Source organism: Oncorhynchus gorbuscha, linkage group LG18 (assembly GCF_021184085.1).
Source record: "Oncorhynchus gorbuscha isolate QuinsamMale2020 ecotype Even-year linkage group LG18, OgorEven_v1.0, whole genome shotgun sequence".
Classification (NCBI taxonomy): Eukaryota; Metazoa; Chordata; class Actinopteri; order Salmoniformes; family Salmonidae; genus Oncorhynchus; species Oncorhynchus gorbuscha.
In genome coordinates, this window is record NC_060190.1 from 30,624,460 (window position 1) to 30,648,718 (window position 24,259).

The 24,259-nt window shown below is 42.1% G+C and overlaps 1 pseudogene; it reads right to left on the reverse strand.

The window, feature by feature from the left end:
• Positions 1-584: 584 nt before the first annotated feature.
• On the reverse strand, positions 585-20,598 carry LOC124004137 (annotated as a pseudogene).
• Between the last annotated feature and the right edge of the window lie 3,661 nt (positions 20,599-24,259).

Below are 24,259 nucleotides of genomic sequence, written 5' to 3' on the forward strand. Positions count from 1 at the left end.
AACGCTCTAACCACTAGGCTACCAGGAACAATATACCTGAAAGGGGATAGGGTTCGGTGCACAAATCAATACAAATACTTGATCTGAAAGTGCAGTTGTAGAAGTACCAGAGCTATAATACATTTCCCTTTAAAAAAATGCCTTGTCCTTGCGAAATACGATATAATTTCAAGTGGAAATCATTGCGGAACACTTTAAAATGCCACAAAATCATTAACATTGAACTTTTAAAGGCCTTTTGAAGAATCGATGATCAGAAATCAACACATCACACCTAAATATAACATATAACCATACTATAAATCTCCTTGATCCCTAGGAATTCTTGTTTGTCACATTTGAGTAACCCTTGCCATAAAGACAATTATTGCACTGACATGGTTGTAAAAACAAATTCCTGAAGAATGTACAGTCTACCCTGCTATTTACACAACTCACTATCAACACTAAAATGCACAATGGTCAATAAAAAAAAACATGTTGAGTAAAAAGGATCCAACACATTTCTCAGACCAGTCATTAAATCCATGATGGGAAGTGAACAAATACACACATTAAGAGAAAGGACAGACAACTGGGAGGCATTGTGGCCAGTTTACAACTGGAGTTAAAAATGTGGCCCATTTCTGTATTTTTGGCAAGAGGGAAAGCCACTAAGAGGAAATCAAAAGGAAAGGGGAACAATTCCATTGACAACTCTGTGCTAAGTGTTATCCCTAAATTGCCAGTCAAATGGCAATGGCTCATGGACTACTGTAACATTCGAGACTTAACATTAATGTGCTACACAGAGGAGCAATTTAAGACATCATAGTCAACATGTTGCTCATAGTGTTCTTTCAATGATTCATTTCTGGACAAGGTGTTCCAGTTCCACTCCATATTCAAGCTCGACTTAATTGCTTGCATCACAGTAGACGGAAGGAAAGGCAGCCGGCGCCGGAAAGAAGGGGCGAGGGGAACAAATGTGACCGGTATACAGAGTGCAGCATAGAATTCAGAGAGGAAAAGAGAGCACTGTTTGTTAGCCGGTCAGCATGTCAACGGAGCGCAGTGCCTGGATCTCTTCGTGTAACCTTTTCTTTAGAAAGATCTAAGCTCGACGAGTGTAGTCAAGTTCTTCCCAGAACAAGTTTCTAGATATGGCCCTTTTTTAAATGTTTTATCTCAGGCCAGGTAGTAAAACTACATTGGATGTGTGAGCCAGTGCTTATTCTGTAAAAGAATGAGAAAATAAAGTAGACAAATGTTTATGGGACAATTAAAGAATTGGTAGGACCTCACAAAATCAATCTCTCCTGTAAAACGGTCGTAAAAGAAAAACAGCAAGAGATCAAGGACGGACGGAGTTGCCAACTCACACAAACAGTTAAAATGCCATTTCAGAAACATTGAAACACAATGAATACTGTAAAACGGCTGGCAGTATTCTCCAAGCACTCCAGGGCCATGCATTTACAGAATTCCAGTGAGTGGCTCATTTGCTCTAATATTAAAGTCTAAATGTGAGCAGTTTGAGAAGTTATATCTCACACTTAGGGACTGCCAGTCTTGTTAGCACTCAAACAGGCTGGCCCTTTAAGAGACGACCACAGTGCCCGAATCATGAAAGCCTTCCAATCAGTGGTGTATTGGAGGGTAAACGCAAGTAAACACAGTTTACCCACTTTTTGTGGAAAAAATGCATTAAAAGTATAGAGAGTGTTACTTTTTTCACCGAGTCTGGCGATAAGAGTTTACATTTAAAAAAACTTTTTACCACTACATCACTGCTCTCAATGTAGAGGTCAGCCATAAAAGGACTGTCCTCTCATTTTCAGTGGCAACAATCAACCAGCCACGTTACCATCACAAAACCAATTTCCCCTCCAAAGTGTTGAGGCTAAAACAGATGGAAAGAAAGTGACAACGATATTGACGAATACAAAATTGTAACAGAGAAACAAAACACAAAATACATTTTAAAAAAGCATTACTCCCATTGGGGATTTTCATTACTCTAGTATCAAACGGTTTGGTAAACCCCTGCCTTAGTTGGCCCTATGCTGCAAAGCACTGTGTGAGGGCCATTATAGGTTAGACTACACAAATACATTTCCTGTCATGCACTTCTGACTCATCAATCTGGATCACAATGATTAGATAAATCCATACAGGTGTTAATATTTTCAGACTGAAGTGGCACTCTGTAAAAAAACAAATTGGTACGCTCCAGTTTAATGAAATTGTTGTTACTTAGGCCAGCAGCATACCACCCTGCATCCCACTGCTGGCTTGCTTCTGAAGCTAAGCAGGGTTGGTCCTGGTCAGTCCCTGGATGGGAGACCAGATGCTGCTGGAAGTGGTGTTGGAGGGCCAGTAAGAGGTACCCTTTCCTCTGATCTAAAAATGCGCCAAGGCAGTGTTTGGGGACATTGCCCTGTGTAGGGTTCCGTCTTTTGGACATTAAGCGGGTATCCTGATTCTGTGATCACTAAAGATCCCATGGCACTTATTGTAAGAGTAGGGGTGTTAACCCTGGTGTCCTGGCTAAATTCCCAAACTCGCCCTCATACCATCACGGTTACCTAATCATCTCTGGCTTACAATTGGCTCATTCATCCCCCCTCCTCTACCCTGTAACTATTCCCCAGGTTGTTGCTGTAAATGAGAATGTGTTCAGTCAACTTACCTGGTAAAATAAGTGTAAAAAAATAAAAAATACTTAGTGTGACTTACTCTAGTTGATTTAGTAAGAGATTGGTATTAGTCCATTTAGAGGTGGAGAAAGTACATCTATACAGGCCTACCTAGCCATTTTTTAAGAAGAAACTGAAAATGTAAAGGTATGTTAAAAATAACCCCCATATTGTCTACGGTTACAAAATAGACCCTGTAGCCATTGCAAGAAAAAAATCACAGCATGCTGTAAACCCGATGATGCCAGGACCCGTATAGAGGTTTACGAGATCGAAACAGAAATAAAATCTGTGTTAATGTTCTTCTTCTTTTCAGAACTATTACAAGACCTATAAAAGACAGGCAGGGAGGGAACACTTATAACTTGGGCAAATCATAGCAATTGCTGTGGCTTTGGACTGCTAGATTGACATTTTACGCTGAAAACCTTTGAGGATACATCTCAAATGGCACCCTCTTTACCTATATAGTGCACTACTTTTGGGCCCTGGTCAAAAGTAGTGCACTATATAGGAATAGGAAGAAGTGAACACAGCAAGAGAGCGGGTGATACTTCCATTGACCTTCTTGAGGAACCTAAAGGCAAAATACTAAAGGCTGTGAACTTTGGTTGAACCTTTTGGGGTCTGGATAGGGAGACAGGAAACAAACCGACAGCTTCACAAAATCCAAGCCGAAGCAATATCCAAGTGAATTGCAATAGGCTTGCTCTTTAGAGTGAAGTATTAGATGGAGGAGGCAATGGCGGTAGGAGTCAGTGGTCCCCGATGGAGGAGTGGTATTCTGTTGGAGGGACTATGGAGGCTGCAAGCAGAGAAAGGTCATTGTGTCAGGGGTCAAGAGTCAGGGTGGGACTAAGATCAGGGTTTACTGGCAGCATCAGCAGCAGGTCTGGGTCTCTGAGGGCTAGCGGTGCAGTTTGAAGCCCTTCCCTGCATTCCCTCCTCCTTCATCTAGGACAGTGATCTGTTGACCTGTAGGGGAGAACAAAATGTGCAGGGGGGACATAAAAAACAAAAATGTTACACCCAGAGACCTTTGGTTAAAAGGAAAGTGCAGCAGAAGCGCACACACAATATTACTTGGGACACCTAAATAAACAAAATTATAAAAACCCATGAGGTCAATGTAAGCTATTGTACACCACTAGTACACTGGTATCCCACAAAGCACAAATTAGGCCCAAAGGATGGGATGACACCAAAACATATATATTTTTAAAACACTTACTTATCTCTATAAAGACCTCATGGATGTTAATGGTGTTCTTGGCACTGGTCTCCACAAAGATGGTATGGATGGAGTCTGCGTAGTCCATGGCATCCTTCTCCAAGACCTCCCTGTAAAGAGTGTTCAAGTCTTAAAACGGGGTGCATCTCAATAGTGGAAAGAGGTGCACTGATCTGAAAACACAGGATAGGTAAAAGCAATATGGCGCACGTGAGCCAAGAAATCATTGTTGCTTGTCCAGTTGTTTCACATCAGAAAATGAGGAGGCTCCAAGACACACCCCTTAAAAAATTAGATGGACCGGACCCAAATGGGAGATGAGCAGAAAAGGAGAAAGGGACCCATGCCAGCACTTCCCCACTAGGACTGACACAATTATGGTACAACCGTGTAACCAACGTTTATGATCTTGTTCCACATGTATTTGATATTTTTTACAGTTATGTTGGTTATTTTATTTTCATGACGGAAACAGCTGACTGAAGATGGGACCATAGCTACTTTTCTATTAGAATGTACTTTTTAAGTAACACCGCTTACTAGAATGGACTAACTACATGTGTAATTATCCTACTGTTTTCACCAAACAAATGTGAATGGGCATTTGTGCGGTTGAGTCCATTTCTGCGGTAACATGGACTCTAAACGTGATGAAACTTAGCTCCTTGCTGAAAAAAAGCAAGGGGTTGTATTATGCCATCATTGACTTGAATGGGGATGTCTATTCTATCAATTATATTCTTAACGCAGCACATGCAGTCAGGAGCAGAGGAGAGGAAAACCAACCACATGGCGGACACAGATGCCTGCTCCCAGACAAGCTAAACAACTTCTTCGCGGGCCACTCCCGAGGACTGTGAGCTCTTGTTCTCCGTGGCCGACATGAGTAAGACATTTTAAGTGTGTTAACACTTGACCAGGTGGCGAATCGCATCTCTGCATGTCTGGCAGACATATCAGTGTGGATGACGGATCACCACCTCAAGCTGAACCTCGGCAAGAGGGAGCTGCTCTTCCTCCCGGGGAAGGACTGCCCGTTCCATGATCTCGCCATCACGGTTGACAACTCCATTGTGTCCTCCTCCCAGAGCGCTAAGAACCTTGGCGTGATCCTGGACAACACCCTGTCGTTCTCAACCAACATCAAGGCGGTGGCCCGTTCCTGTAGGTTCATGCTCTACAACATCCGCAGAGTACGACCCTGCCTCACAGGAAGCGGCGCAGGTCCTAATCCAGGCACTTGTCATCTCCCGTCTGGATTACTGCAACTCGCTGTTGGCTGGGCTCCCTGCCTGTGCCATTAAACCCCCTTCAACTCATCCAGAACGCCGCAGCCCGTCTGGTGTTCAACCTTCCCAAGTTCTCTCACGTCACCCCGCTCCTCCGTTCTCTCCACTGGCTTCCAGTTGAAGCTCGCATCCGCTACAACACCATGGTGCTTGCCTACGGAGCTGTGAGGGGAACGGCACCTCAGTACCTCCAGGCTCTGATCAGGCCCTACACCCAAACAAGGGCACTGCGTTCATCCACCTCTGGCCTGCTCGCCTCCCTACCACTGAGGAAGTACAGCTCCCGCTCAGCCCAGTCAAAACTGTTCGCTGCTCTGGCCCCCCAATGGTGGAACAAACTCCCTCACGACGCCAGGACAGCGGAGTCAATCACCACCTTCCGGAGACACCTGAAACCCCACCTCTTTAAGGAATACCTAGGATAGGATAAGTAAGCCTTCTCACCCCCCCCCCCCCTTTAAGATTTAGATGCACTATTGTAAAGTGACTGTTCTACTGGATGTCATAAGGTGAATGCACCAATTTGTAAGTCGCTCTGGATAAGAGCGTCTGCTAAATGACTTAAATGTAAATGTAAATGCAAACCTGCCGGCCCAGACGGCATCCCTAGCCATGTCCTCAGAGCATTTGCAGACCAGCTGGCTGGAGTGTTTACAGACATATTCAATCTCTCCCTATCCCAGTCTGCTGTCCCCACTTACTTCAATATGTACACTATTGTTCCTGTACCCAAGAAAACAAAGATAGCTGAAGTAAATGACTATTGCCCCGTAGCACTCACTTCATGCATGAAGTGATGTAACAGTATAACTTTAGACCGTCCCCTCGCCCATACCCGGGCGCGAACCAGTGACCCTCTGCACACATCAACAACAGTCACCCACGAAGCATCGTTACCCATCGCTCCACAAAAGCCGCGGCCCTTGCAGAGCAAGGGGAACTACTACTTCAAGGTCTCAGAGCAAGTGACGTCACCGATTGAAACGCTATTTAACGCGCACCGCTAACTAAGCTAGCCGTTTCACATCCGTTACAGTGAGTTGAGGCAAGTTAACCAGCATAACTACCACAGCATTCTGCAGCGATACACCATCCCATCTGGTTCGCGCTTAGTGGGACTATCATTTGTTTTTCAACAGGACAATGACCCAAAACACATCTCCAGTCTGTGTAAGGGCTATTTGACCAAGAAGGAGAGTGTTGGAGTGCTGCATCAGATGACCTGGCCTCCACAATCAGCTGACCTCAATCCAATTGAGATGGTTTGGGACGAGTTGGAACGCAGAATGAAGGAAAAGCAGCCAACAAGTGCTTAGCATATGTGGGAACTCCTTCAAGACTAGTGGAAGGGTTATGTTTCAAAGGACACATGGCACCTGACCTTCGCCTCTCTCCAGTCCGTTGGGGAGTTGCAGCGATGGGACAAGACTAACTACCAATTGGATATCACAAAAAAGGGGTAAAAGTAATATATATATATATATATACACACACACACACACACACATACTCATACATATACATATACACACACACTGTATATCATTATGGGGTATTGTTTGTAGATTGATGAGGAGAAAAAGCGATGTAATCCATTTTAGAATCAGGCTGAAAAAAGTCTGAATACTCATTATGGCCAAACAGTTCTATTTTTGTTTCATCAGACCAGAGGAGAGTTCTCCAAAAAGTACGATCTTTGTCCCCATGTACAGTTACAAACCGTAGTCTGGCTTTTTTATGGCGGTTTTGGAGCAGTGGCTTCTTCCTTGCTGAGCGGCCTTTCAGGTTATGTAGATATAGGACTCGTTTTACTGTGGATATAATACTTTTGTACCCGTTTCCTCCAGCAACTTCACAAGGTCCTTTGCTGTTGTTCTGGGATGATTTGAACGTACTTCGGTGCGAATATATATATATATATATATATATATATATATATATATATATATATATATATATATATATATATATATATATATATATATATATATATATATATATATATACATATATATATATATATATATATACACACACACACACACACATAGTACCAGTTTGGACACTCCTACTCTTTCAAGGGTTTTTATTTTTTATTATGTTCTACATTGTAAAATAATAGTGAAGACATCAAAACGATGAAATAACACATATGGAATCATGTAGTAACCAAAACAAAGTGTTAAACAAATCTAAATATATTTTAGATTTTAGTTTCTTTAAAGTAGTCACCCTTTGCCGTAATGACAGCTTTGCATTCTGTCAACCAGCTTCATCTAGAACACTTTTCCAACAGTCTTGAAGGTGTTCCCACATATCCCACATATGCCACACTTGTTGGCTGCTTTTTCTTCACTCTGCGGTCCAACTCATCCCAAACCATCTGGGTTGAGGTCAGGCCAGGTCATCTGATGCAGCACTCCATCACTCTCCTTCTTGGTCAAATAGCCCTTATACAGCCTGGAGGTGTGTTTTGGGTCATTGTCCTGTTGAAAAACAAATGATAGTCCCACTAAGCACAAACCAGATGGGATAGCGTATCGCTGCAGAATGCTGTGGTAGCCATGCTGGTTAAGTGTGCCTTGAATTCTAAATAAATCACAGTGTTACCAGCAAAGCACCCCTACACCATCACACCTCCTTCTCCATGTTCCCCAGTGGGAACCATACATGCGTAGGTCATCCATTCACCTACTCTGCTTCTCCTGTGGCGGTCCTCATTAGAGCCAGTTTCATCATAGCGCTTGATGGCTTTTGCGACTCCACTTGAATAAACTTTCAAAGTTCTTGACATTTTCCGGTTGACTGATCTTCATGTCTTAAAGTAACTGTCATTTCTCTTTGCTTATTTGAGCTGTTCTTGCCATAATATGGACTTGGTCTATTACCAAATAGGGCGATCTTTTGTATACCACCCCTACCTTGTCACAACACAACTGATTGGCTCAAATGCATTAAGGAAAGAAATTCCACAAATGAACTTTTAACAAAACACATCTGTTAATTGAAATGCATTCCAGGTGACTACCTCATGAAGCTGGTTGAGAGAATGGCAAGAGTGTGCAAAGGAGTCATCAAGGCAACAGGTGGCTACTTTAAAGAATCTCAAATATAAAATATTTTTGGTTACTACATTATTCCATATGTGTTATTTCATAGTTTTGATGTCTTCACTATAATTCTACAATGTAGAAAATAGTAAATATCAAGAAAAACCCTGGAATGGGTAGGTGTATCCAAACTTTTGACTGGCACTATGTGTCTAATATATATATATATATAAATATAAAACTGTGAAGTAATGAGTGACCATTTTAGAAAATCATGGCACATATAGTCTGGTTGCATTCTATTTTATGTCATTCATATTGCTGCTTGTCGACTAACTGATTTTTCATAGACTTATGCTGCCATCTATTGGACATACCCAGTTCAAAAAATAAAACATAAAATGTGGCTTGTTTATAAAGTGGTCTGCCTTGCAATAATAAATATCATAAAATAACTAATAAAACAAACTGCAAAAATGCATACATAGGTTGATTTGGTATTTACTAACAATATTATCACTAAAACAGTTTCTAAAAGTGATCAAGGCTACCCTACCCTAGAATTAGGGTTAGGGTTAAGGCTAGAATAGGTTATACCGGGTTAGGGCTAGGGCTATGGTTAAGGCTAAAATAGGTTATGGGTTTATAGCGCTCTTGCTCCTCCCTGTGGCATTCTGTGGGTACTATACATACCTCTTTCGCCACACTTGCTCGGCTCATAATCTGAGGTAACAACTGTGTCCGATCTATAAATCAATGAGCTAGACCTATCCCTTTGGTTTGCAAATAAGTGAAACTGCGCAGCATTTGCTCAGTATGATGCCTATGAATTAACAGATTGACGCATGTAAGGTTATTTCTTCATTTAAAAAAAATATTCTGACTGTATAAATCATCCACAACTTAAAAAAGAGAACAGGGACATGCATTTGTTTAGGTTTTACACATTTCTCTGAAAAAATAGATAGTTAACCATGGGCAGAAAATATTTAACATTTGATTGCTATGTGCCAGCCAACTCTAGCACTGAGTGTCAAGACAGCGTGTACCAAGGCGAACAGTGAGATGCTCACCAAGTAGCCATAAACAAATAAATTACCCGAGGTAAGCCTACTAGGTTAACAAGGGCAGTTCTCAATGCCAACAATAGCGAACTGGCATTTTGAGGCAGAACAATGGGCTGGGAATGAAACGTTCATTAGGTGAGTTGGTGCCACGGTGCTCAGTAGAACTAATAGGAACTGGCAGGGTGAAAAATGCCCTAAAATAAGGCCTGTTTTTTGGTGAATACTTCAAAACTATGGCAAGCAGCTGGGACACATGGTGATATTCTGAAACTGGGCTCTATGGCGAATGCAATGAACTAGTTTTTATCAGAAAAAAAGCTTAAAAAATGTCATGTTGTGTCCAGCTTTTTGTTGTTCCTCTACCTCGACACTTGCTTTCTGCCTCTGCATGGTCAATGCAGCACATGAAACAATGTTGATGACAACAATGCTATTTTCACTTTTCTTCTTAATATTAATCCACAAGCGTTCTATAATTACACTATTCTGTTTTTTTTCTTCCATCTGCAAACTGCTAGGCCTAAATCTTGTTAGCTGCTAATGCTAATTGCTTGCTAGCTAACTAATAAATGTACTGAGTCAAAGCTATCGGTATACAGCCTGATAGTGTAGACCTACATCTAAATGTTTTTTTGCGCAACAGTATCTTCTAATTCAAAGAGGAATATGTGAAGCAAGAATGTCAGCTATATGAAGTGGCTAAGAGAGAACTTTCAATGCAGCCAATGATTATAGGGTCCCATAGGAAACACTTGTTAACACTTTGGTTCCTTTAGAGGACCACAATGGAAATAAGTCCCAGACCTTATTGTGTTATCCTCGATGATTTTATTCATGTGCATGTATGGCTTTTTCAAGTTTTATGTGTGTTTTTTTTTAAATGGTCGAATTAATAAACTAAACTAAAAACCCAACTACCCTGTCACAATAACTCCTCCCTGGCATTTTCATTTGTTGTCATATCAAACTGTATTGAAAGTTCCCACTATTATATTCTAACTATATAATTTGCATAATCATTCTATTTCCATGATTCCAACAGTTCACTGAAGTGTTTTTCTCTAAATCACAGGCCAAGTCGTGTAGCCCTATGTGGTGTGGAAATGACCTGAAATGAGTGCAGGAAATGCAAAAATGTATGAAAATAATTTTGGGTTGAACTGAACAGTGTAAAACAATCAGAATAGAGATAGACCCATTCAAATCACTTAGAATGTATGTAGGGTCACCCTAGGGTCAAAAACTACTCATAATGCAAATTTGGAACTTTTATCATTCAAAAACATAAAATACCGTCATAACGTCAAATTTTGTTAAAATATTTTGCCCATATCGCCCAGCCCTAGTTCCATGTCTATGTAACTTAAGGCAGCAGCCTCTAAGGTTCAGTGTTGAGTAACCGGGTGGTAGCCGGCTAGTGACAGTGACTAAGTTCAGGGAAGGGTACTGGGTGGAGGCCGGCTAGTGACGGCCTTGAGATAGAAGCTGTTTTTCAGTCTCTCGGTCCCAGCTTTTTTATTGCACCTGTACTGACTTCGCCTTCTGGATGATAGCAGGATGAACATGCCGTGACTTGGGTGGCTGAGGTCCTTTGATGATCTTCTTGGCCTTCCTGTGACACCAGGTGCTGTAGATGTCCTGGGGGGCAGGCAGTGTGACCCCGGTGATGCGTTGAGCAGACGGCCCTGCAGTTGCCATACCAGGCGGTGATACAGCCCGACAGGATGCTTTCAATGGTGCATCTGTAAGAGTTTATGAGGGTCTTTGGGGCCAGGCTGAATTTCTAAAGCCTCCTGAGGTTGAAGAGGCGCTATTGCGCCTTCTTCACCACACTGTCAGTGTGGGGGGACCATTTCAGATGAGTATGTTGAGGAACTTTCCATTTTTCACCTTCTCCACTGTGGCCCGTCGATGTGGATGGGGTCATGCTCCCTCTGGTGTCCCCTGAAGTCCACGATCAGATCCTTCATTTTGTTGATGGTGAGGTAGAGGTTATTTTCCTGGCACCACCAATCAAGTCTGCAAACTTGATGATTGAATTGAAGGCGTGCGTGAACCAGGGGTACAGGAGGGGGCTGAGCACGCACCCTTGTGGGGCCCATGTGTTGTGGATCAGTGAAGTTGAGGTGTTGTTGCCTACGATGACCACCTGGGGGTGGCCCGTCAGGAATTATAGAACCCAGTTGCACAGGGCGGGGTTCAGACCCAGGGCCCTGAGCTTAATGATGAGCTTGGCGGGTACTATGGTGTTGAAGGCTGAGCTGTAGTCAATTAATAGCATTCCTGTTGATGATTGTGGACTACAGAAAAAGGAGGACCGAGCATGCCCCCATTCTCATCGACGGGGCTTTAGTGGAACAGGCTGACAGCTTCAAGTTCCTTGGTGTCCACATCACCAACAAACTATCATGGTCCAAACACACCAAGACAGTCGTGAAGAGGGCTTGACAAAGCCTATTCCCCCTCAGGAGACTGAAAAGATCTAGCATGGGTCCTCATATCCTCAAAAAGTTCTACAGCTGCACCATCGAGAGCATAGTTGCATCACTGCCTGGTATAGCAATAATTTTGCACGCCCAATTTTTTAGTTTTTGATTTGTTAAAAAAGTTTGAAATATCCAATAAATGTCGTTCCACTTCATGATTGTGTCCCACTTGTTGTTGATTCTTCACAAAAAAATACAGTTGTATATCTTTATGTTTGAAGCCTGAAATGTGGCAAAAGGTCAAAGTTCAAGGGGGCCGAATACTTTCGCAAGGCACTGTACATATTACATCAATTACCTCAACTAACCGGTGCCCCCGCACATCGACTCTGTACTGGTACCCCCTGTATACAGCCTCGCTACTGCTAATTTACTGCTGCTATTTAATAATTTGTTACTTTTTATTTTATTTAACACTTTTCTTAAAACTGCATTGTTGGTTAAGGGCTTGTGTTAGGGTTGCATCAATTCAAATCTGGTATCAGGATAAATATGACAATGAGTCACCGATTGTATGCCATGTATTTTTTATTAGCTAAACAATAAGTGGTAAATGCAATTTTCGTATATACGGGCTCTGTCCCACCTCGCAGGGCAAAACAGAGAACTAACTTGTTCTTGACAAAGATATTATAAATATACTCTGACAGAAATAGTTCCTGCTTCCGAGCCGGCCTGTCAGAGTGGAGACTGGGCGTGGTTTAGACTCACCCAGCCTATCGTTGATTGTTGTCGTCCGAGCTGGTACCAGCCCCCGGGCGCTCCAGTTGATAGATGTAGCTGTTGCTGTGTCGAGTATCTATGCGCTCATTCCCTAGATACCGTTATCACATATCTGGTTTCTGTTATTGTTACGTTTGAGTTCTAACCAAAAACAGTCTGTGGTTTGCTACACTACGTTCTGTATGTGTCCGTTTTTATGTTATTCTGTATTTTTCCATCATGAGAAAGGTTCATGGCCCTGAATCTGTTAACAATGTTTCAAGTCAGCTATGTTGCATAACACATACATACATCCACACAAGCCAACAGCAGATAATATTCAATCACATATGGTAACGGGCTATAGTGCATAACACAGAATCCTCATACTTGTAAGTAAGCATTTCACTGTAATTGTATCCGGTGCATATGACAAATAACATTTGATTTGATTTGTCCAGATGGGATAGGGCAGTGTGCAGTGCGATGAAAATTGCATCATCCGTGGATCTATTGGGGCAGTATGCACATTTCAGTAGGTCTAGGGTGTCAGGTAAGGTGGAGGTGATATGATCCTTATGTGCCTTGAATTCTAAATAAATCACTGACAGTGTCACCAGCAAAGCATCCCCCACACCATCACACCTCCTCCTCCATGCTTCCCGGTGGGAACCACACATGCGGAGATCATCCGTTCACCTACTCTGCGTCTCACAAATACACGGCGGTTGGAACCAAAAATAAAAAATTTGGACTCATCAGACCAAAGGACAGATTTCCACCAGTCTAATGTCCATTGCTCGTGTTTCTTGGCCCAAGCAAGTCTCTTCTTCTTATCGGTGTCCTTTAGTAGTGGTTTCTTTGCAGTAATTCGACCATGAAGGCCTGATTCATGCAGTCTCCTCTAAACAGTTGATGTTGAGATGTGTCTGTTACTTGAACTCTGTGAAGCATTTATTTGGGCTGCACTCTGAGGTTTTTGTGACTGCACTTGAATAAACTTTCAAAGTTCTTGACATTTTCCAGATTGACTGACCTTCATGTCTTAAAGTAATGATGGATTGTCATTTCTCTTTGCTTATTTGAGCTGTTTTTGCCATAAATATGGACTTGGTCTTTCACCAAATAGGGCTATCTTCTGTATATCAACCCTACCTAGTCACAACACATCGATTGGCTCAAATGCATTAAGAAGGAAATAATTTCCATAAATTAACTTTTAACAAGGCACACCTGTTTTTAAATGCATTCCAGGTGACTCCCTCATGAATCTGGTTGAGATTGCCAAGAGTGTGCAAAGCTGTCATTTATGACAAAGGGTGGCAACTTTGAAAAATCTTAAATATATTTTGATTTGTTTAACACTTGTTTGGTTACTATATGCTTCCATATGTGTTATTTCATAGTTTTGATGTCTTCACTATTATTCTACAATGTAGAAAAAATAAATAAAAACCCTTGGTGTGTCCAAACTTTTGACTGGTACTGTATATACAGTGGATTCGGAAAGTATTCAGGCACCTTGACTTTTTCCACATATTGTTACATTACAGCTTTATTCTAAAATGGATAAAATACATGTTTTTCCTCAGCAATCTATACAGAATACCCCATAATGGTTAAGCAACAACAGGTTTTATACATTTGTGCAAATGTATAAAACATATCCATCAACAGCAACTTGCACAGCCATTGAAGAGGAGTAGACCACGTTCCACAAGCAACAGCATGATCAACTCAATGCGAAGGAGAGGCATGTTGCACTGCATGAAGAAAATGGTAGTCACACCATATACTGACTGGTTTTCAGATCCATGCCCCTTTTTAAGGTGTCTGTGACCAACATATGCTTATCTGTATTCCCAGTCATGTGAAATCCATAGATTAGGGCTAAAGGATTTAATTTCAATTGACTGATTGCCTTATTTGAACTTCAACTCAGGAAAATCTTCTAAATTGTTGCATGTTGCGTTGATATTTTTGTTCAGTGTACATTTGAAGTCGGAAGTTTACATAGACTTAGGTTGGAAACATTAAAACTCTTTTTTCAAACACTCCACACATTTCTTGTTAACAAACTATAGTTTTGGCAAGTCGGTTATGACATCTACTTTGTGCATGCCACAAGTCATTTTTCCAACAATTGTTTACAGAAAGATTATTTCACTCTATCACAATTCCAGTGGGTCAGAAATGTACATACACTAAGTTGACAGTGCCTTTAAACCGCTTGGAAAATTCAAGAAAATGATGTCATGGCTTTAGAAGCATCTGATAGGCTAATTGACATAATTTGAGTCAATTGGAGCTGTACCTGTGGATGTATTTCAAGGCCTACCTTCAAACTCAGTGCCTCTTTGCTTGACATCATGGGAAAATCAAAATAAATCAGCCTAGACCTCAGAAAAACAATTGTAGACCTCCACAAGTCTGGTTCACCATTGGGAGCAATTTCCAAAAACCTGAAGGTACCACGTTCATCTGTACAAACAATAGTACGCAAGTATACACACCATGGGACCACGCAGCCATCACACCTCTCAGGAAGGAGACGTGTTCTGTCTCCTAGAGATGAAGGTACTTTGTTGCGAAAAGTGCAAATCAATCCCAGAACAGCAAAGGACCTTGTGAAGATGTTGGAGGAAACTGGTAAAAAAGTATCCACATCCACAGTAAAACGAGTCCTGTATCGACATAACCTGAAAGGCCGCTCAACTTTGCAACTGCACATGGGGACAAAGATCATACTTTTTTGGTGAAATGTCCTCTGGTCTGATGAAACAAAAATAGAACTGTTTGGCCATAATGACCATAGTTTTGTTTGGAGGAAAAAGGGAGAGGCTTGCAAGCTGAATAACACCACCACTGTAAAGCACGGGGTGTCAGCATCATGCTGTGGGGGTGCTTTTCTGTAGGAGGGACTGATGCACTTCACAAAATAGATGGCATCATGAGGAAGGAAAATGTGGATATATTGAAGCAACATCTCAAGACATCAATCAGGAAGTTAGAGCTTGGTCGCAATGGGTCTTCCAAATGGATAATGACCCCAAGCATACTTCCAAAGTTGTGGCAAAATTGCTGAAGGACAACAAAGTCACGGTATTGGAGTGACCATCACAAAGTCCTGACCTCAATCCCATAGAAAATTTGTGGGAAGAACTGAAAAAGTGTGTGTGAGCAAGGAGGCCTAAAAACCTGACTCAGTTACACCAGCTCTGTCAGGAGGAATGGGCCAAACATCACCCAACTTATTTTGGGAAGCTTGTGGAAGGCTACCAAAACGTTTAACCCAAGTTAAATAATTTAAAGACAATGCTACCAAATACTAATTGAGTGTATGTAAACTTCTTACCCACTGGGAATGTGATGAAAGAAATAAAAGCTGAAATAAATCATTCACTCTTCTACTATTATTCTGACATTTCATTCTTAAAATAAAGTGGCGATCCTAACTGACCTAAGACAGGGACTTTTTACTGAGTTTATATGTATTTGGCTAAGGTGTATGTAAACTTCCGACTTCAACTGTATATACATTTTTTTGAGCGGTTATTACGGTGACTGCGGTCATTTGGCTGGCCAATTACATCATCCAAAATTCCATGACCATCACAGCCCTACTCCCCACCAGTATCATATCACTCATCTCTACTAGACTTATGTGTTGCGTGGTGCTTCCCCCAGTACTGCTATACCTTCATTCGATCCAGCTAATGCTCATCATATTACAATGAACTTGTCACACCCTGACCGTAGAGAGCCTTTCAATGTCTCTATTTGGTTTGGTCAGGGTGTGATTTGGGGTGGCAATTCTATGTTTTGTTATCTATGATTTTGTATTTCTATGTTTTGGCCGGGTATGGTTCTCAATCAGGGACAGCTGTCTATAGTTGTCTCTGATTGGGAACCATACTTAGGTAGCCCTTTCCCCTCCTTTCTTTGTGGGAAGTTGACTTTGTTTATGGCACATAGCCTTAAGCTTCACGGTTTGTTTTGTAGTGTTTATTGTTCTGTTCTGTATCTTTTTCTAATAAAGAGAACATGTACGCTCACCATGCTGCACCTTGGTCCACTTCATTCAACGGCCGTGACAGAACTACACATGATGGAAGCAAACGAGCATCCTAAGCTGTGTTTCCACAGGGGCCCACTCTGATCGGAAAGCAATAGCATATACATGTTTCTCTTTATGAACTAGACCTGTGCTGTGTCCCATTTTGAGGTACAGTCATTTCTAATAATTGCTTAGCGAGTCAATAATGACTAATACTAATGGATGGACAGTAGATGGGAGATTATTTAAAGCATCAGTTCTCTCCACTGCTCCAATGCAATTAGGCTACTCTAGTAGTTAAAGTCCTTTAATCTAAGCGAGCATGTTTGAGTGACATTACATACACATCCTCCAGCGTATCTCCAACAGAGAGCCGCAATGGCTGGCAGTTACTGTTCCACGGTATGTTCACATTGTTGGAGCCAAAAGTTTGAAGATACACGGTTGGCTCGGCCGTTGACGTCCCTTGCGTCGGCGAGTCATTTAATCTTCATTAGAAAATGTAGTACAAGCAAATCTCATGTCAAAGATTCAACGATTCGTCTGGTAAAAAATACTGTATTTTGGCCATGCTGCTGACTTGTAAAAATAAGCGAATGGCTGAGTTGCACCCTATTTCCTATATTGTTCACTACTTTTGACCTGGGACTTGAGGGATTTATTTACCTGGCATCGGACAGGTCACACTTTTTGCCAGCGATGGCTACCACGATATTGGGAGGGCCGTGTGGTTTAGGCTATTATTAATGATAAATAACTTATTCAGCATTTATAGCGCTATTCATTTCATAAAGAATCTCAAAGTGCTTTAAAGCAACAAAAAAATACATGCAATTTATAAAAAACATCACAACATGGACAGTCATTAGAAAATTAATGGAGTGGTCATCTGAGGGAGGTGGTCAAGCTGGGAGGGAATGTCCGGGGGCAGGCAGCACGGTCTCATCAAGGTGTCTCTCTGTCTTTTCCATAGTAGGAATCAGGTTTGAGCTTAGCCAGTGGCACTGCAGTCCATGGACTCCATAGTAGGTAGCTAGCTACTCCTTCACTACTGCCAAAATGAAGCAACTTGGATGATGCTATGTCAGTCACGTGGCTCCAGAAAGCACACAACATTTCAATAATAATTCAAGATTAAACTCACTGCACCGATCTGCCGTCTTGCTTTCGGACTTCTCTCCATCCTCAACCTCTGGACACTAGCTTGCATTCGAATAATAATAATCTGCTCACACTGCCCTACCCTGTGCTCTGACCTCTTTCTCCCCTCTCTCTCCAGATGAAATCTCGCGTCTTGTGACGGCCGGCCGCCCAACAACCTGCCCGCTCGACCCTATCCCCTCCTCTCTTCTCCAGACCATTTCCGGAGACCTTCTTCCTTACCTCACCTCGCTCATCAACTTATCCCTGACCGCTGGCTACGTCCCTTCCGTCTTCAAGAGAGCGAGAGTTGCACCCCTTCTGAAAAAAACTACACTCGATCCCTCCGATGTCAACAACTACAGACCAGTATCCCTTCTTTCTTTTCTCTCCAAAACTCTTGAACGTGCCGTCCTTGGTCAGCTCTCCCGCTATCTCTCTCAGAATGACCTTCTTGATCCAAATCAGTCAGGTTTCAAGACTAGTCATTCAACTGAGACTGCTCTTCTCTGTATCACGGAGGCGCTCCGCACCGCTAAAGCTAACTCTCTCTCCTCTGCTCTCATCCTTCTAGACCTATCGGCTGCCTTCGATACTGTGAACCATCAGATCCTCCTCTCCACCCTCTCCGAGTTGGGCATCTCCGGCGCGGCCCACGCTTGGATTGCGTCCTACCTGACAGGTCGCTCCTACCAGGTGGCGTGGCGAGAATCTGGTCCTGTGTAGCTCAGTTGGTAGAGCATGGCGCTTGTAACGCCAGGGTAGTGGGTTCGATCCCCGGGACCACCCATACGTAGAATGTATGCACGCATGACTGTAAGTCGCTTTGGATAAAAGCGTCTGCTAAATGGCATATATTATTATTATTATATATATTATTATTATTATTATATTATATTATATTAATCTGTCTCCTCACCACGCGCTCTCACCACTGGTGTCCCCTAGGGCTCTGTTCTAGGCCCTCTCCTATTCTCGCTATACACCAAGTCACTTGGCTCTGTCATAACCTCACATGGTCTCTCCTATCATTGCTATGCAGACGACACAATTAATCTTCTCCTTTCCCCCTTCTGATGACCAGGTGGCGAATCGCATCTCTGCATGTCTGGCAGACATATCAGTGTGGATGACGGATCACCACCTCAAACTGAACTTCGGCAAGACGGAGCTGCTCTTCCTCCCGGGGAAGGACTGCCCGTTCCATGATCTCGCCATCACGGTTGACAACTCCATTGTGTCCTCCTCCCAGAGCGCTAAGAACCTTGGCGTGATCCTGGACAACACCCTGTCGTTCTCAACTAACATCAAGGCAGTGGCCCGTTCCTGTAGGTTCATGCTCTACAACATCCGCAGAGTACGACCCTGCCTCACACAGGAAGCGGCGCAGGTCCTAATCCAGGCACTTGTCATCTCCCGTCTGGATTACTGCAACTCGCTGTTGGCTGGGCTCCCTGCCTGTGCCATTAAACCCTTACAACTCATCCAGAACGCCGCAGTCCGTCTAGTGTTCAACCTTCCCAAGTTCTCTCACGTCACCCCGCTCCTCCGCCCTCTCCACTGGCTTCCAGTTGAAGCTCGCATCCGCTACAAGACCATGGTGCTTGCCTACGGAGCTGTGAGGGGAACGGCACCTCAGTACCTCCAGGCTCTGATCAGGCCATACACCCAAATAAGGGCACTGCGTTCATCCACCTCTGGCCTGCTCGCCTCCCTACCACTGAGGAAGTACAGTTCCCGCTCAGCCCAGTCAAAACTGTTCGCTGCTCTGGCTCCCCAATGGTGGAACAAACTCCCTCATGACGCCAGGACAGCGGAGTCAATCACCACCTTCCGGAGACACCTGAAACCCCACCTCTTTAAGGAATACCTAGGATAGGATAAAGTAATCCTTCACACCCCCCTTCCCCCCTTAAAAGATTTAGATGCACTATTGTAAAGTGGCTGTTCCACTGGATGTCATAAGGTGAATGCACCAATTTGTAAGTCGCTCTGGATAAGAGCGTCTGCTAAATGACTTAAATGTAAATGTTAAATGAATTTTAAAAAATTGCCAGCTAATGATAGATGCTTGCTAGCTAGCAAAACAAAGAAATGAATAGCCAACTTCACCTGCAGTCTTAATGCCGTGGTTGATTCTGATGATATTAATTAGTTATATTAATTGTTCATCCATAAAACAAAAAGATTATACAAAGCCTTAATTTATTAATTACAAAAATATTTACAAATGCACAGGAGCTTCTGCTTATGCTGCTACTAGGGTGCCATGGCAACTATACTATAAAGTTATTACTACTTTATAGTATACATATAGTAAATATCTTACATTGTTACATATTAGAGTTTGAGATAATGTTATGCAACGCATAACTGTGCGTGTGTGGGATTTAAACAGGTGTGAAACATAGGAGATGTGAACAGGACATGCAGACACATGAGTATGAATAGTATATGTTTACTGGACATGCCTATATTTGACTCAAAGTGACCAGTGGGATCCCATAGTCGCCTATAGTAGACATACAAGCTGTATGCCGTGCATGGATACCTACGTTTTTACAAAGGTCAATCTATTTGGAGCATTTTTTCTGTAGTCAGAAATATAAGAAGAAAAAGGTCCTAAGAAAACCTGTCCCTATGATGTCAGCGGGGGTCATAAAAAAAATATTTTAAAAACGGAGTTTCTCAGTGATGGAGAGAGCTGATTTATTTTGCAAATGATTCCTGCTGACATAGGAATGACAGAAAAAAAGTGGCATTGTCCCTTTAAACATTTGAGGAAAAAAAACAAATGTCATGTCACACCATGTTACCAGAGGGAAACAGGAGGGGATACTGTACCTCTTTGGTGATGTCGTAAACAATGATGGCTGCCGCAGAGCCTCTGTAGTACATTGGTGCCAACGTACAGAACTATGGGAAAGCAGAGAAAGAAGTGGAGATATAGAATAGTGAGTACCGGTAATGGGCTACAATCATTCTTCAAAGAAAGAGGCTGTCCCTCTAGACAGGGAAGATAATTAGTTTTCTAAAGCCTCCAAAAGGACTTTATCTACAGCCAAACTGGTTGCACTGATATAGTGAGGTCAAGGGCCATGTATGCATATTTATTACTGTAGATCATGATTAAAGTAAGAGATGATGAACTTCAAAGAAAAGGTTACTGACATTTTTGTATTCATCTTTAAGGATTGTGTATCTAGCTTGCAATTGTTTATGAGAAAATCAAGGCTACCAAAATAGTATCGCAATCACAACTACCGCATGTTTCCAAAACATTACATTCACAGAGTACCCAATCTAGAAGTCTTATACGGTGACATTTAGACACCGTTATATGACTTACACCACTTTCCATTTCACCCAACAGGGTCTTTGAGAGAAAACATCAACTCAAAATGGAGGGGGTAAAGCTTTTTGATCAAACAAAAAAGGCCTTGTGTTCCAAGCCTATATGCCAAGTGGCTTTTGTTACCTGGAAGTATGGCAGGCCATTCCACAGAGGACTCACATGTGGTAGCCATCGGGAAAAGATGAGCAAAATGTGTCAAAAGCAGTTAGTCATTTAATATTTATGGAGAACTATACATTTGGTCTTCACCCAGTAAAACTCTGCGTAATAAAAACAAGCTGAGGCTACATACAGTGCCTTCGGAAGGTATTCAAACCCCTTGAATTTTTCCACATTTTGTTACTTTACAGCCTTATTCTAAAATGGATTAAATAATAACTTTTTTTCAGCAATCTACACACAATTCCCCATAATGACATAGTTGTTTTGCAAATGTATAAATATATACACTACTGTTCAAAATTTTGGGGTCCTTGTTTTTTAAAAAGCAACTTTTTGTCCATTAAAATAACATCAAATTAATCCGAAATACAGTGTAGACATTGTTAAACTTGTAAATGACTATTGTAGCTCGAAACGGTTTATTTTTAATGGAATATCTACATAGGCGTACAGAGGCCCATTATCAGCAACCATCACTTCTGTGTTCCAATGGCACATTGTGTTAGCTAATCCAAGTTTATCATTTTAAAAGGCTTATTGATCATTTGAAAAAAAAACTTTTTTTTTTTCTTCTGGCCTTCTTCAGACTAGTTGAGTATCTGGAGCATCAGCATTTGTGGGTTTGATTACAGACTCAAAATGGACAGTCTATTCTTGTTCTGAGAAATTAAGGCTATTCCATGCAAGAAATTGCCAAGAAACTGAAGATCTCGTACAATGCTGTGTACTACTCCCTTCACAGAACAGCGCAAACTGGCCCTAACCTGAATAGAAAGAGGTTTGGGAGGCCCCGGTGCACAACTGAGCAAGAGGACAAGTACATTAGAGTGTCTAGTTAGAGAAACAGACACCTCACAAGTCCTCAACTGGAAGCTTCATTAAATAGTACCCGCAAAACACCAGTTTCAACGTCAACAGGGAAGACTCCGGGATACTGGCCTTCTAGGGAGAGTTGCAAAGAAAAAGCCATATCTCTGACTGGTCAATAAAAAGAAAAGATTAAGATGGGCAAAAGAACATGGACACTGGACAGAGGAACTTTAGCCTAGAAGACCAGCATCCCAGAGTTGCTTCTTCACTGTTGACATTGAGACTGGTGTTTTGCAGGTACTATTTAATGAAGCTGCCAGTTGACAACTTGTGAGGCCTATGGCTGACCCTGTAAAACAGCACATTTCACTGCACCTATCCGGTGTATGTGACAATAAAACATATTTAAAAAATAAGCAGTCTTTGGACTAGGCAAGACAACGATTCATACTTTGGTTTAATTTACCTGGCTGTTGTCACTAAATACTAACCTTACCATGCTTGCCCAAAAAGTCCATATCCCCAAATTAGGATGTTATAGACTAAATTACCGACACAAAGTATCTTCATTCACAATAACTTTCAGACACTAGGCGACGTTTACACAGGCATCCCAATTCTCATATTGTGCACAATTATTGGTAAAAGATCTGAACTGATTGGTCAAAAGACCAATTAGTGGAAAAAATATCAGAATTGGCCTGCCTGTGTAAACACAGCCTTTGTAATAGGGTCCTGTGTGTAGCTGGTGTAGAGAGTCAGGTGCAGGACAGCAGAAATGAGTAATTAACGTACTCTACTCAAAATACATAAATACAAGGCAAATATACGAGCTCACAATAACAGACCGATTTACAAAAAACAATCACTCACAAACGAACATGGTGAACAGAGGATTAAATAATAAACAGGTAATTGGGTGAGTGAAACCAGGTGTGTAAGACTTAGACAAAACGAATGGAAAATGAAAAGTGGATCGGCAGTGGCTAGAAGGCCGGTGATGTCGAGCGCCGAACGCCGCCTGAACAAGGGGAGGGACCGACTTTGGCGGAAGTCGTGACAGCCTTTGGGATGATTTGGGCATGAGATGTACATTTGGGTAGAAATGCTGCAATGTTGAATATTGAACTCAAGTAGTTGCTGTTGTTGAAAAGGCATGCAGTATATGTTTAATTTGGTATGATTGTAATAATTTGTACTGACAAGTAACAATGAGTGACATTCAGACCATCAACTGTATGAGAAAAGAAAGCTGCAACAGAGACAAGTGAAAGGCAACACACCTGTCATTAGTTAGACTACCATTTAGGCTCAGTCCTTCTACATTTTAGGATAATATTCAGCATAACTCTTCAAACATAATTAGCCTATTTAACCATGATGGGAATAATAATCAGGCATGCCACATATTAGTTAATGAAATAAAGAGATTAGCTTTAAAACAAACAGTCAAACGTTGACTTGGAACGACTTTCCCACCAATTCCCATTTTCCGTTACAATAAAAAGGAATAAACTATCCCGGCTTGGAATAACACAGTTACCTCAGGAAAAGCACACATTCCGTGCAATTACAGTTGTTACTGGCCCCGAGACTACCGGAGGGAGTCCAATTTGGGATACTTGGCAGATGGCGGGAACTGGATGCTGCCCATCTGACTGGCTAGCGCTGTGTAGCTTGCTACAGTTCAGCCAGTACCTGACAGCATAGACAGTCTTGTGTGGTCCCTCGCAAAAGTGTGCCCTGGGAGCATTTTGCAGCGAGAGCTAGACCAGACAGCTCTGGCCACACCGGAGCTGTAAAAAAGCATCCCTTATTTTGCTAAGCATGTGTAGGTTAATTACTGAAATTATGAGCCTGGCACCCAATGAAAGGTGTCTGTCCGTGTCAGGGAATGCAGAGAGTGAGGGGAACCCAGCTTCTTCCCGGAGGGGCATCAGAGATTGTGTAGTAGCCTAATCACAACTCTTTCTCATTCCATCTCCATCAGCTGCTCCTAAATCTCTCAACCAAACTCCACTAACTGTTAACTTCTTTGGGACTGGGGGGCAGTATTGAGTAGCTTGGATAAAAAGGTGCCCAGAGTAAACTACCTGCTTCTCAGTCCTAAAATCTAGAATATGCATATCATTAGTAGATTTGGATAGAAAACACTCTGAAGTTTATAAAACTGTTTGAATGATGTATGTGACTGTAACATAACTCATGTGGCAGGCAATAACCTGAGAAAAA